General features: G+C 35.1%; 1 long non-coding RNA gene across 1 annotated transcript in view; it reads left to right on the forward strand.

The window, feature by feature from the left end:
• The window catches only part of LOC117804391, a 78,825-nt gene that overhangs the window by 2,926 nt on the left and 62,112 nt on the right, over positions 1 to 13,787 (forward strand). Inside the window, exons 2-3 of the long non-coding RNA XR_004628767.1 lie at positions 4,969 to 5,174; positions 6,786 to 6,882. This is a non-coding gene — a long non-coding RNA (uncharacterized LOC117804391). The remainder of the gene's footprint in view (positions 1 to 4,968; positions 5,175 to 6,785; positions 6,883 to 13,787) is intronic.

Here is a 13,787-nt window from a genome sequence, read left to right on the forward strand (position 1 = left end):
AACAAGAAAGTTTACATATCACTGTCCATTAAGCAGCAGTGTCTATAATAGTGTAATAAGAATACATTGAGAAAGAGGTAGAAAAATAGGTTGATAGACAAAGAAATTGCAATAGACAGATAAATGGAGGCATATACACAGTCTAAAAAATCAGGCACTAGTATATTTAAGTATTTGGTTTGTGATAAAGGTGACATCTCAAATAATAGAAAAAATGAATTATTAAACAAATGATTTTCAAGAAAATTATTTAGAAGAAGATGTAGTTTCTATTTCTTCCCATACACCAAATTTCAGATTTATTGAATAGTTTCTATAAAAATTAAATCTTAAAAATAGTATTGGAAGAAAATATAGGTTAATTTTTATGTAATGTCTGTCTTGAAGAAGGCCTCAAACCGTTATTAAGAAATGAATATTCTTTTGAATACAGGAAAATACAGGAACTTTACATAGGGTATAAAAGGCAAATAACAAATTGGGAAAAGCACTGCAATATATAAGACAAAGTTTAATGTCCTCGTTACAGAAAACTCTAAAATACTTCAAAGAGAGAGATCAAAAGAAAAGTGATTGAAGGCCAAGAAAAAGCAATTTCTAAAAAGAAATACAAATTACCAGTAAGCATATAAAATGTTCAAATGTACTAATAATTGAAGAAGTTCAAATAATAATAATATAGCACTGGCTAATATTAGGAAGTCTGATAATACCCAGTCTTTAAGCTGGAGTTAGGAAATAGACTTTTCCATTCATAGACTGGTGATCAGGGTCTAAATTGCTATCACGTTTCTGAATGGCAATTTGCCAGTATCTATCAAAAGTCTTAGAAATGTGGGTAAACTTTGACCCAGTAATCACTGTTCTCAGAATATATCCTAGGGAAATCATTATGTAAATGCCCACAAATGTATATTTGATAACTATTTCTGCAGCATTTTTTATAATGGTAGAAATTTTAAACAGTATTAAGTAGGTTAAATGAATTATGGCTGTGGACACAGTAATTTCCCAAAATCATCATAAAAATATTTCCAGTCCCATGTGCTCTTCCTTAACCTTGTTCCTCCCCCGTTTTCAGTTGGAGTCTATTTTGCCTCCCCCTGAACCTGGGTAGGACTTTGTGGCTCTCTCATTGAATAGAATATGATGAAAGTGATGTTTAAAGGCAATATGACTTTTCATCTGGTTCTGTCTCTTTCGGAATTTTTCTTCCTCGAAACTCTGTTTGTTGTGTTTCCATGTTGTGAGGAAGCCCAGACTACATGGCAAGGTCACTTGTAGGTGTTCTAGTAGAAAGCCAGCATCCAGTATTCATGTAAGTGAATGAGATTTCAGATAAAACCAGCCTCCAGCCTTTGAGGCACTAAAGCTGATTCCAGGTAGTGCGGAGACAAGTCTGTTGAGCTCTTCCAAACCATAGATTTGAGAGCAAAAGAAAGACTGTTGCTTAAAGTCACTACATTTTGAAGTGATTTCTTACATGGCCATAGTACCTTGAACAGTGTTGTTACATCTAAAACTGGAATATTGTGAAGCCATTTCACATGAAAATATAGATGAATAAATATGTATCTTAAAAATTTAAAGACATTTACAAAGTTACAACTTGGAAAAAGTTCGTGAGATCAAAATCATAGAATATATATAATTACATATTGTATGTGTACACAGAAAATGCACTTAAATATCCAACAGTCAGTGTATGTATGCATAGAAAAAGAAGTTGATAAAATATTTACAAAATGGAAATGCTGGTTGTCTTCAAATGTTTGGAATAAAGGGATGCTTTATACTTAATTTTTATTCTTGCTCATCTTGCTTACTTGTATTTTCTAATTTTTCTTAAAGTGGACATTGGTCATTTGTTCAAAAAGGATGAAACAAATTAAATTAATCAAGTGATGAAGTACAAAATATAGATGAACCTGGCTCAATAGCTGTTCATAAGAAAAAGACAGGAGTTTCAGTTGATTACAAGTTCAAAATCAGCCAACAGTGTGCTGTAACTGCCACAGTGTTAATGCAAAATTAGGTAGCAATTACAAAATTTGAGAGTCCAAAGCACTGGAAGCAATAGTCCTATTTTATGACACACTGAACAGATTAGACTTTGAGGTATCACAGATTAAGAAGGACCACAACTGCATTTCTTCCAGAAGGGACTGACCGTGATGGTGGTAAGGTCTGAAAAGTGTTATGAGTCTCAGTAGAAACATCAGGAAATCCTGTTGTGTTAGAAAAGAAAAAAAAAAAAAAAGACGTTAACAGATACAGGTATGGAGAAGTGGGGTTAGACTTCATCTGGATAACTTTAGAGAGCAAGAATTAAACGATAAGTGAAAACAAACCTCAAAGAGATTCAGCTCAATTGAAGACAATACTCCCAGTTAAATTGAAATATTTAAAAATTGACCAAAGATGTAGTGAATCCTTGTCTCTGGCGTTGAGGTTTCTGGATATCAGAATGTTTAGATGAGAACTCTGTACTTCGTGAGGGAATCTGGAGGGGTATCATTTAAAGTCCTGTTCCTGCCCAAATCTACAAGAGTATCGGTCATAGGATCAGAGCCCCAACAATAGACTCTGGGCAGGAGTCTGTGAAGTCACTCCTTAGCATATCTTTTTCTAACAGGATAGCTTTCTGAATTCCCAACCTCTGCTAATTAGTACAGCTGAGCTAAGTTTGGCAGTGATTTTTCTCAAATTGAGGACTCCTATTTTTGAAGATGATGTGTGTTTTAATTAAGTTTCCTCATTAAAACTTTCTAGCTTTGATTGTCAGTGTCTGTCTCCATGCAGCACATAATAGATATTTGGCCATTTCTTATTTAATCTGATTAACATAGACAATTCATCTTAGTCATTCAGCACCACGAAGGGAATTTTAAGGCTTTTTTTTTTTTTTTTTCCCAGATAGGCTGAGTGTAGATCTGTTTCTTATGTACTTCTTTTAAGTGGGGTTTGCGACACACCTTAAAATTCTGGTGAGCTACAGATACAAGATTTTATCAAATTGTTTAAAGAAAAAAGATATGCTTTTTTCTTTATCAACAGTTATGAGAAATCAATTTAAATGAAGCACTTGAAAGAAAAACAATTTTTTATTAAGAAAGGAAGAAGAAAATAAACTCTATGAGTTTTGTTAAGACCCATGCAATTTTCCTATCATGAGAATCCTTGCCCCTGGCCCTGCCCTCTCACTCATGTTTAGCTAGCACTGATGGATTTTAGGAGGTCTGTATTTATAATAAAATGTCACCCTACCTTACTATGCTAAAACATATGCACAGTTCTCTAAACACTTGATATTTGGACCAAATGGTCTACCCCCATTACCTCCTTCTATAGCTCTCCTTTGGTTTTGAAAACAGGAGGTGATGGGGGTAATGAAATAAGAGCATATTCGCAGAAAACACATGGTCCCCATCTCTTGGTTTTCATCTAGATACATTCAAATAACTGGATCCAGCATGTGGCACTAAAAAGGGGGATTTTATGGTACTTACAAAATAATCAAATTTGGTTTGTTAACTGTACCTAAAATGAACTTAGGCAGTTCCTAATAATATAATTCACACAAAATCTTACATAATAATAATAATAGCAGCAGAGAAACTCTGTGTATGAAATTCAGGAGGAGATAAAGATATATATATTTAAAATATTCCATTTACTAGAAATGACGTCTCTTTGGAATATATCTAATAAAACAACTTAAAGCATTTTCTGTGGAAATTTGAAGACAAATCCCCATTTAGAAGATAAATAATAAGCAAAAAGAAGAGATACATAAATGTATATCCATCTTTACTAATCATTTGGAAAGTCTTTTTTAGCAAAAAGTCCCAGTGAAGACTATATGCAGATGATCTGTACTATTTACTATCAGTCAAGATATAGATCACTTTCAAATAAAATTATTCCTAGGAATTATCCATATTTGGCTAACTTTTGCTTTATGGTTTTTAGTTGTAAAAATTCCTGAACTACTTGCCAAATTGGTGAAATGTCCTTTTCCTTGTGGGAAGATCCATATAATGGTATGTGGAAGAGGAGGACTTACCACTGATTCTTCTCTGCCCTTTGGAAAGGAACCCACTCAGTTGGACTTATCACTCAATTCCCACCAGTGAACTCTGTCCATGTGGTAGGCAGTCCTTGAATACTATTACTTTTCATTGATCAAGCACCAGAGAAATTTTCATCTCATTGACAGGTATGATTATATAGAAATAAAAACAAAAAATCCTCCCCCTAAACAAAGGGAATAATACACCTACATTTTAGCTTAACAATATTCTCTACATGTAAAGGATTAGAAGATGAAGAGAGTAATAGAACATGAGGTTCCCTTCATTTCCCTCTGAGAGTAGTTGCATATTTACCTGAATTATGCATTGATTGTCGTGTTTGGGAGAATCTCAAGTTTGGAAGTCAAATTTGTAGTCATTGCTAAGCATATGTTGAGAAATCATGACCATGTTTTCAGATCTTGTCACCTTCTCTGCCTTTTCTCTGCCCCTACTCTTCTCCTTCTAGCTCAGGTTCTAAGAATGGTTGACTATATGGGCTTTGGGTTATAATGACCTGGTCCCATCCCAGCTCTATCACTTACCAGTGTGCAAGTTGGACAAGTTACTTAACATTCTTATGTTCTGGATTCTTTATCTTTAAAGTAGGGATAGTATTCCTGCCTCATGATTTTGTGTAGATTAATAGACTAATGCTGGTAACAAGCTTAGTGAAAAGTCTTGTGGAGGCTGTGGTATAGGACTCAATGATTATAGCCATTATTGCTATTATCTTAACAGTGTTTGGTGTACACAAAGGAAAGAAATAGCAAACCTTGCTTTTTGCACTGATTCTACTTTTCACTAGTTTATGTGTTATTGAGCAAGAATTTTCTTTTCTTTGTGCTCTGTCATTGCTATTGTTCATTTTTATATATTTCATCATTCTTTTCAGGAGAATAATGTGCCCATCTTGAAGATTCAATACATAGAAGTGACATCTGCCAGCCATATCCCAAAGAAACAATCTAATTTACAGGAGTCAGGTGTCTGAAATCTGAGAAGTATACCACTACTATAAGAATTTCTTTACAGACATACCTCAGAGATGTTGCCGGTTTGGTTCCAGACCACCACAAATAAAGTGAATATTGCAATAAAGTAAGTCAAATGAATTTTTTGGTTTCCCAGTGCATATTAAAGTTATGTTTACACTGTACTGTAGTCTGTTAAGTGTGCAGTAGCACTGTGTTTAAAAAAACAATGTACATACCTTAATTAAAAGCTACTTTATTGCTGAAAGTTGCTAACCATCATCTGAGCTTTCAATGAGTCATAATCACTGATCACAAGTTATCATAGAAATATCGTAATCATGAAAATTTTGAAATGTTGTGAGAATTATTAAAATGTATTACAGAGACACGAAGTGAGCAAATGCTTGGAAAAATGGTTCCGGTAGTCTTGCTCAACATAGGGAAATCACAAACCTTCCATTTGTGAAAAATGGAATATCTGCCAAGCACAGTAAGGAGAAACACAAGAAAATGATGTATGCTTGTATTTAGTGACACAAAATTCTCTTTCTCTAGTAAAAGTAATTCAAAGAAAACGAAAGAATAATTTGTCTCTTCTTAGGAAATTATGTATACATTATGATTTTTTTAGGTTCCAAGAAAACACAAATGCCACTTGCATCAAGATTAAGTGAAGAATCTAGGTTCATCTATAAACTTGATAATATCAGTGATTCCTAAACACAGTAGTTCTTCAAAACACTCTGGAAAGTTTTTTGTTTGTTTGTTTGTTTAAAGACTTCTGTAAAATATGGACCCATTCGTTGTTGCTCAGGCGCAGGAGGAGATGGGGATGTGGTGACAGTGTGGACTAGTGGAGATCTTGCACTCTAGGCAAGAAGGCATGAGCGTACCAGACAAGGACTAAAGCTAAGAACATTTCAGATTTTGAGACCCATGGCACATCCTTCCTATTGCTCTGACACTCTTGAGTTTCATCCTGACTTCTTTAAATTTCCTTAGAAAGAAAATTTGGGCAAATAAATAAATAAATAAGAAAAAGCCATAGACGGTTAGCGGCCTGGGTGTGGTCATTAATTTTGCAACCGTCATCACCATGTCTTTCAAAGCATGAGAATCCTTGGGCTGTCAAAGTATTTTGTACCAGAGGAAGCATGAGATACCAGTAGGCATAGGACCAGAAATAGGTAGATATCATCTATGTTTGACCACTGTACTCAGTGAATATACCTGATGTAATCATCTACTTTAAAGATCCCTACTTCATTCTGAGAATACGGATGTATTAAAGGATTTGTTCTAACACAGAAGGCCCATCTATACAACCTCCCAGACTGTTAATTCTCTTTGGTGTTTTGAAGTCCTGATATAGCTGCCAAAGGAGATCTCTGTGTTCATAATTCTAAGACTGTTTGAAGTATCAGGGTGGTAGAATAGCCTTTTTTTGTGGTGCTTGGAAATAAGCTGTACTTCCTTTAGTTTTCCTCATTTTAGTAAATGCGGTGAGAGTGTACATTCCTCTGTGCCTGGTGTTAGAGTGTATAAAATGGCCACAATACTTTGCAGTAGCTCTCACTGAAAGGTGGAGTTTGGCTCCCCACTCTTTAAATCTGGGATTGACACTTGACCTTCTTTGACACTGAATGTAGGAGAAATGATGAGTTATATATAAGTCACATAATTTATGAGCCTAGACCTCAAGATGTCTTATGGCTTCAACTTTTGTTGCTTGTAGAACCCCATCGCCACCCTGTGAGTGAGCCAACCTGAAGGATAATGAGACACCAGTGGCATATTTGTTTCAATATCCCTGGCTGACAACAAGCAGACATGTGAGTCTATTGCAATTCAAAGACCATCTTAGATTATTTAGCCACCTTCAGATTGGCCTTCTCTAGTCTGCCTGTGAGCCCAGAGGCAATCCTCCAAGCAGACTCAGATCACAAAATGCTTCTCAGTTACTCTTAGAATTGTGAGTTGAATAAATGTTGTTTAAATCCAATGAGTAGTGTGTTATGTAGCAAAAGCTGACTAATACACCTGGGACATCCTGGTGTAGACCCGTTGTCATAGAGTAACTATCAGTGATGCCTCCTTTTATTCTCAAAACTATCTTTGGGTAAAAGTTATAAAGTCTGTTTAAGCAAGTAGTACCATCATCTACTTACTTGCCCAGCAAATTTTACATTGAAAAATGTAAATTAGAGTTTCCTTCTGGTTTAAATTCCTTAAGTGAATTCCTATGTTATTTAGAATAAAATTCAAACTCTTTCATCATCTATAAAGTCGTATATAATCCATCCCCATTCCTACCTCTATAGATTTTGCTCATGCCATTCTCCCTCTGCTTCTACCGTCCAGTGCACAGGCCTCCTTTTTGCTTCACAAACAGCTGCAGTTCTTTCTTAAAACCTCAGGGCCTGTGTTTTTCTTTCTGCTTGTAAGTTGTTCCTTCTGCTCTACACAAGCTGCTGCTTCTGCTCCTTTAGTGCTGGGCTCATCCCTCTACTCAAAAAGGCCCAACCTTAGTCTTAATTATAGCATACTCTTCATTTCTATAATATGATTTATCACAAAATGTTATTTAAAAAAAATTAGTCTTCTTGACACCATCAGTCTCTCCCCGTAACAAGTAAGTTCCTCAAGAGGATTGCATTCCAAGGTCTTTGAGGAGCACCTGGCAGAGAGGAGCTAAATAAATATTTGGTGAATAAATGCTGTATGATCAACTCTGGACTCAGAATGAAGAATCCTGGATTTGAGGGTCTCCTCTTCTGTTTCTAGAGTGTTTTGTTTCGACTAAGTCACTTATCCTGGTGGCACCTGTTTCACCATTCTTGAACATGAAAAAAACAGGATATTAAATGTGATAACAGAAGAGTGTAAGGTCAGCTGAAATGTGTTGGTAAATGTCAGCTATTATTGTTAGCCTTTATCTCTCCAAATGAGGTGATGCTTTTTACATCAGATATATACTTATTTAAAATGTGTTTTTGATAGGGATTAAGTGCTTTCCTTACAGTTCAGTGTTGCCTGTACTTATCTCAAAAGTGAAAAAAGCACTGCCAATCCCATCCCATCCCCTTCGGCGTCCTGTGAATTATTATTTCTTTTCTGAGTCTGATTGAACTAAAGGCAAAATGAGCAGTTGTGGCTCATCTTATTGTAAGTCTACTATCATGTATTTCTTGTCCATCAGATTACAGCTTTTAAAAAAGAAACATTTTGAAACGGACAAGTATATTTGTTTTTTTGGGTTTTGTTTTTTTTTTTTGTTAACAGGTGTTTTTCCCTTTCAACTGAAACAATATCTTGAACTGATATCATCCCACCTCAGTATAGTTTGAAAATGATGAGACTTGCTCCTGATTTGATTTGAATGATTATAAAACTGGAATGATAAGGATCAAAAAGCTGGTGCTGTTTTCAAAGAAATACTGAGTATCAGTACTTGTAGATAAAGCACAATGCAGCTTTCTATTAATAAAGTGACTTGTGAGCAGTTATATATTACAGTGAGAATACATTTCACAAGGACTTTTTAAAATTAATATATAAAATAATTCAAAGAAAAGGAAACAAACTATATTTTTGTAATATATTTTCCCCAAAGCATATTCATAACATTTATAAAATACATATTTTTTGTGTTTATACATTACCCTAAATACTCTCTGTTCAAACAGGACTGACCATGGGCAAGGCTGTGATATTGACGGTTTGGACCTTGGCTTTTCTCCCTTCAGTTGGTATCCCTTGCCAAGTGGAGCATAAATCACACACATTCAGGATAGGTGATTTTTTTTTTAACAGGAACTGTAACATATGAACATAGCAAACCTTTCAGAAAGTACAAATGTGTTTATAGTGAAATATTAATCCTCCTCTCACTGTAGATTCTTCATTCCTCCTGGAAGTAACCTCTGCTGAGTTTCTTTTATATATCTGTTCCATGCATATGCATACATATTTTATATACATATAAGTGATACTTATTTAAGCATTATGAAGAATCTCTTGTCCCCCAAGTGGTTCTCTCCTTTGGAAACTGTCTTAACCTTTGCTTATCTCAGGTGCCTCATCTATATAATTAACCCAACTTCAGAGAGTTAATTTGGGATTAACTAGTTATTATTCATAAAGTCCCTGGAAGAGTACCTGGCACAAGGGGGCCATTCTGTGTTGCTGTTACTGTATTCACATTTTTGGCCAAGATCTTACATCACTGATTGACATAATTACGTCTTAATAAGGGTATTTAAATTTTGAATCCAAATGATTTCATATAAAAAAAAAGTTCTATGGTACAGACTATAAGAAGCTTCACACATAGACAAATTTCTTACCAAATTCAAAAAAAGGATTAAAAATCCTTCAAGCATGAACTTAGAATTGCAATTTATTTACTACAGAGCAATTTATTTACTACAGAGCAAAATTTACCTTTGTTTAGATGCCTTTGTTCTAATGCTAAATGTTAGAGGAAGATATATATAGGTACTTTCTTTACTCATTTGTTTATTTATTCATTTAAAAACATATGTACTGTATACTTACTCTGTGTATACACAAACCTAGGTGAATCAGAGGCAAATAAAATAATCACAGTCCCTATTACTGTGGTGTTTCCAGAATGGTGGGGACGAAGTTTATCAGTGAAATAATTATGTATGTATGTAATATTATAGCATAAGGTGAAATGCAAGATGTATTTGCGAGTGTGTGTTTAACCTAGTCCAGTATAGGGTGTGAAGGAGGCCCTCTCAGTGGAATTTTGAAGGAAAAAGGTTTTGATCTAAAAATTTTATTTCAGGGGCACCTGGGTGGCGCAGTCGTTAAGCGTCTGCCTTCGGCTCAGGGCGTGATCCCAGCGTTCTGGGATCGAGCCCCACATCAGGCTCCTCCGCTAGGAACCTGCTTCTTCCTCTCCCACTCCCCCTTCTTGTGTTCCCTCTCTTGCTGGCTGTCTCTCTCTCTCTGTCAAATAAATAAAATCTTTAAAAAAAAGAATTTTATTTCAAGATAATTTGTCATTCAATTCTGAAGGCAACTGAGAGTTATTTTCTGTTATTGAAAGGATTATAAAATATACCTCTCACACACTTCCCTAAAACGTACTGTTGGATGATATATTCCAACAGGATCTCTTTTTCATTCTCTCTTTTTCTTGACAAAGCTCTTCTTCTTCTTGTCCATACAGAATTCTGCAAAATCAACGTAGAATACTTACGCAAATTTCTATTTACTTTAGCTGATTTCTTATGAACCAGAGTTTGTGTTATTTGGTGCTTCTGGTTTTAGTATGTATTATTAATAATTATTTCAATTTTGTTGGGGCTGTGGTATTTCAATGAAAGTAAAAACAATGATTATAGTCCTCATACCATAATTTATTTGCTCTTTCTCATATTGTTACATATTTTGATATTACAAATGTAAACTCTTTCTGTTAGATAATATGCTGCAATGAATAAGTGTGTGCATCTATATAATTTTTCACCTGTGCAAGTATATCTGAAAAATGTCATATGTTGGATTATTGTATCAGAGATTTCTGTAATTTTGATAGTTATTGCCGAATTTTTGTTCATATAAATTGCACTAATATATATTCCAGTCAGCAATGTGTGAAGTTGCCTGTTTCCCCATCATCTTACTAATGGAGTGTTTTCTCAAACTTTCCAGTTTTTGTAAATATGATAAGTTAAAGTGTCATCTCAAAGTAGTTTAATTTTATTTTTCATTGTAGATGATTTGGAACATCTGCTTATGTGTTTAAAAGTTACTTGCATTTCCTGTTCATGACCTTTGCCTATTTTTCATTTTTTAAATTTATTTTTAGCCACTAATATATTCTAGTAAGAGTAGCCCTTTGTCTGTGATAGAATTACAAATGTTTTTCCCGATTGCCTTTTGGGTTTACTTATGGTATTTCTTGACATGTAGAATATATATATTTTTTTAAGGTAGGGAAAGTTATCAATCTTTTCTTTGAGGACTCTGGATTCTGAGTGTTGATTAGACCATCCTTTCCTTTTCCGGGTTTATATGTGAAGTTTATATATGAAACTCCATAGCTTGCTCCGCTACTTCTGTAGTTTCTTCTTTTTCTTTTTTTACAATTAAATTTTTGCTTATAATTATTACTTGTGAAATATGTCAGAAAGGAATCCACCCTAATTTACTCCAGACTTCCAGGGAAGCAGAAATTGGAGTCCAAATCCTATGAAATAAATTGGGCTCTGGTAGATGTCTGTAGCTTTGAAGAAAGGTCCCAGAGGATACAACCCCAGAGCTAGGGTAAGTGTATATAAAGGGGCCTTCACAGAGACTGAAGTTAGTTTCTGGGATTGGATGAGGATAATCCCATGTTTATAGTGCCCCCCTGCAGAAACAAAAGATAAATCACTTCTGGCAGAAGCTGATGTTATCTTAGGCCCCAACTGAAATTATTTATACAATCAGTTTTGCAAATACAATGTCTGGAACAACAACAACAACAAAATCCAAGATATCAAGGCACGTGAGGAGAAAAGACTGATTAAGAGAAACCCGAAGAAAGAGGCACCAGAAAAGACTCATCGAAGACGCTGAAATAACAAGTGTATTGGGCTAAAGGAGATGAAATATGAACTTAAACATTTGCCAGAGAATTGGGGCACCATTTTTATTTTAGCCAAAGTTCTATAACAGATGATTTCAGTCTGACTGACATTTTTTTTTTTCATGATTTCTCCAGCAATTTCCTAAGTAGATCCTCAAGGAAGTTCTTGGAAACAGTAACCTGACCAGGATATTGCTCAGTGTTGATCATTCTGAGTCACTTTGATCTAGGTGACCATGCACTTTTCTAGTATGCATATTCAGCAAACATTTTTTTGGAACTGAATATTTAAATATTATAGATTTTTTCTTTCCATGTTTTGCTTTGGAGTCTCCAGTTATGCACATATTGGCTCATTTTGCTTGTCTTCTGTACTTATTACATCTAATTCTCCTCCACTTTCTTTAACTCCATTTCTTTATGTTGGATTCTTACATTTGTATCCTTTTTTTTTCTTTTAAAGATTTTATTTATTTATTTGACAGAGGGATAGACAGCCAGCGAGAGAGGGAACACAAGCAGGAGGAGTGGGAGAGGAAGAAGCAGGCTCCCACTGGAGGAGCCTGATGTGGGGCTCGATCCCAGAACGCCAGGATCACGCCCTGAGCCGAAGGCAGACGCTTAATGACTGAGCCACCCAGGCACCCCTACATTTGTATTCTTTATGTCACTTACTATATGTTCACCAGTTTCTCTTCTCCTTTGTGTTTCTTCAAAATTTGTCATTTCTGTGATTTTTTTATTCCTTCTACTTCTTTCCTGAGTTCTAACAACTCCCACATTATTTTCCCTTTGCGTTACTATCTTGCCCTGAGTTCTTACGTTTCTCCTTGGTGACTTCCTTCACAAAAGAGATAGCTTCATTAAGTTTTTTTAAACTTGTGACAAAATAACTGGTACAATTTTCATCTTGTTTATGGTGAATGTTCTTTGTCTATTGGTAGGTTTTGCTGCTATGTCTCACATTTTTTATAGTATCTCCTAAATACTTGATTTAGATGTATCTACCATCCCTCTGTGATTTTTGGTGGTTTTGTTGGCTTATTCTTATTTTTTCATGCTGTCCAAAATTCAAATATTTGTCCTGAGTCAGAACTTCAGTATGTGAAATTTCGTGTAGCCTTTATTTGAGTTTATCATTTTCTCTCCGGTATTTACGGGGTTCACACTGAGTGTCAGGCTTTGCACTAAGCTCTGGGGATATAACAAACAGTAAAGGCAGGTTTTCTGTTTTCATAGGGCTTATAAGATTAGTAGAGGAAAAAAATTAAATAGCGGATTCAATACGGTGCATGCTAAGTACTGTAAGAGAAGAAATATAGGATACTTTGGAAATGCATTTGGATAACATTAAACGTTTATATTCTTCTAATGTGTCTTGCATAAGTCCTGTATTTTGGGGAGAGTAAAGGATTCTCCAGTAAGTGTTTAACATTTGAAAGAGTCATGAAACGATTCCTAGAGGAAGGAAAGTCTAAACTGAGATTCATAACTAAGAGTGGTCTAAGTTGGTCTAACTGTTCATAACAATATATAGAGATCAGACAAAGAGCAAAAGAATATAACATGGCAGATGAAGGAATTTCATTACTTTGTTTCTATTTTATGAAACTATCAACAGAGGAAATCTCTGAAACTCCTCATTTTTAGAAACACAATTTGTATTTTATTTATTTATTTTTAACGATTACTTATTTATTTGAGAGAGAGAGAGCAGGGGGAGGGGCAGATAGAGAGGGAGAAGCAGAGAATCTCGAGCAGACTCTGTGCTGAGCTAGGAGCCTCATGTGGGGTTGATCCCATGACTCTGAGACCACGACCTGAGCAGAAATCCAGAGTCCATCGCTTAACCCACTGAACCACCCAGGTGCCCCAACAATTTGGATTTTAAATACGATTTATCAGCCCCCTTTCGGACTATCTTCAGAAATAGGAAAAACCGAGAAGGGCATTAAAAGAAATTATTCTCTCTCTGTGAGAAACCTTAGATTAAAAAGTTAATACTCAGTGTTAGCAGATTTCAGGTAAAATATAATCCTTTGGCTGATGTTCCAATGAGGATTTGGAACGTTCTTACTTTGGAAAGCCCTTATTGGTTAATGTCCCTGATGTTATTCTTTTTTTTTTTTTTAA

The sequence above is a fragment of the Ailuropoda melanoleuca genome, chromosome 1, assembly GCF_002007445.2.
Source record: "Ailuropoda melanoleuca isolate Jingjing chromosome 1, ASM200744v2, whole genome shotgun sequence".
Taxonomy (NCBI): domain Eukaryota; kingdom Metazoa; phylum Chordata; class Mammalia; order Carnivora; family Ursidae; genus Ailuropoda; species Ailuropoda melanoleuca.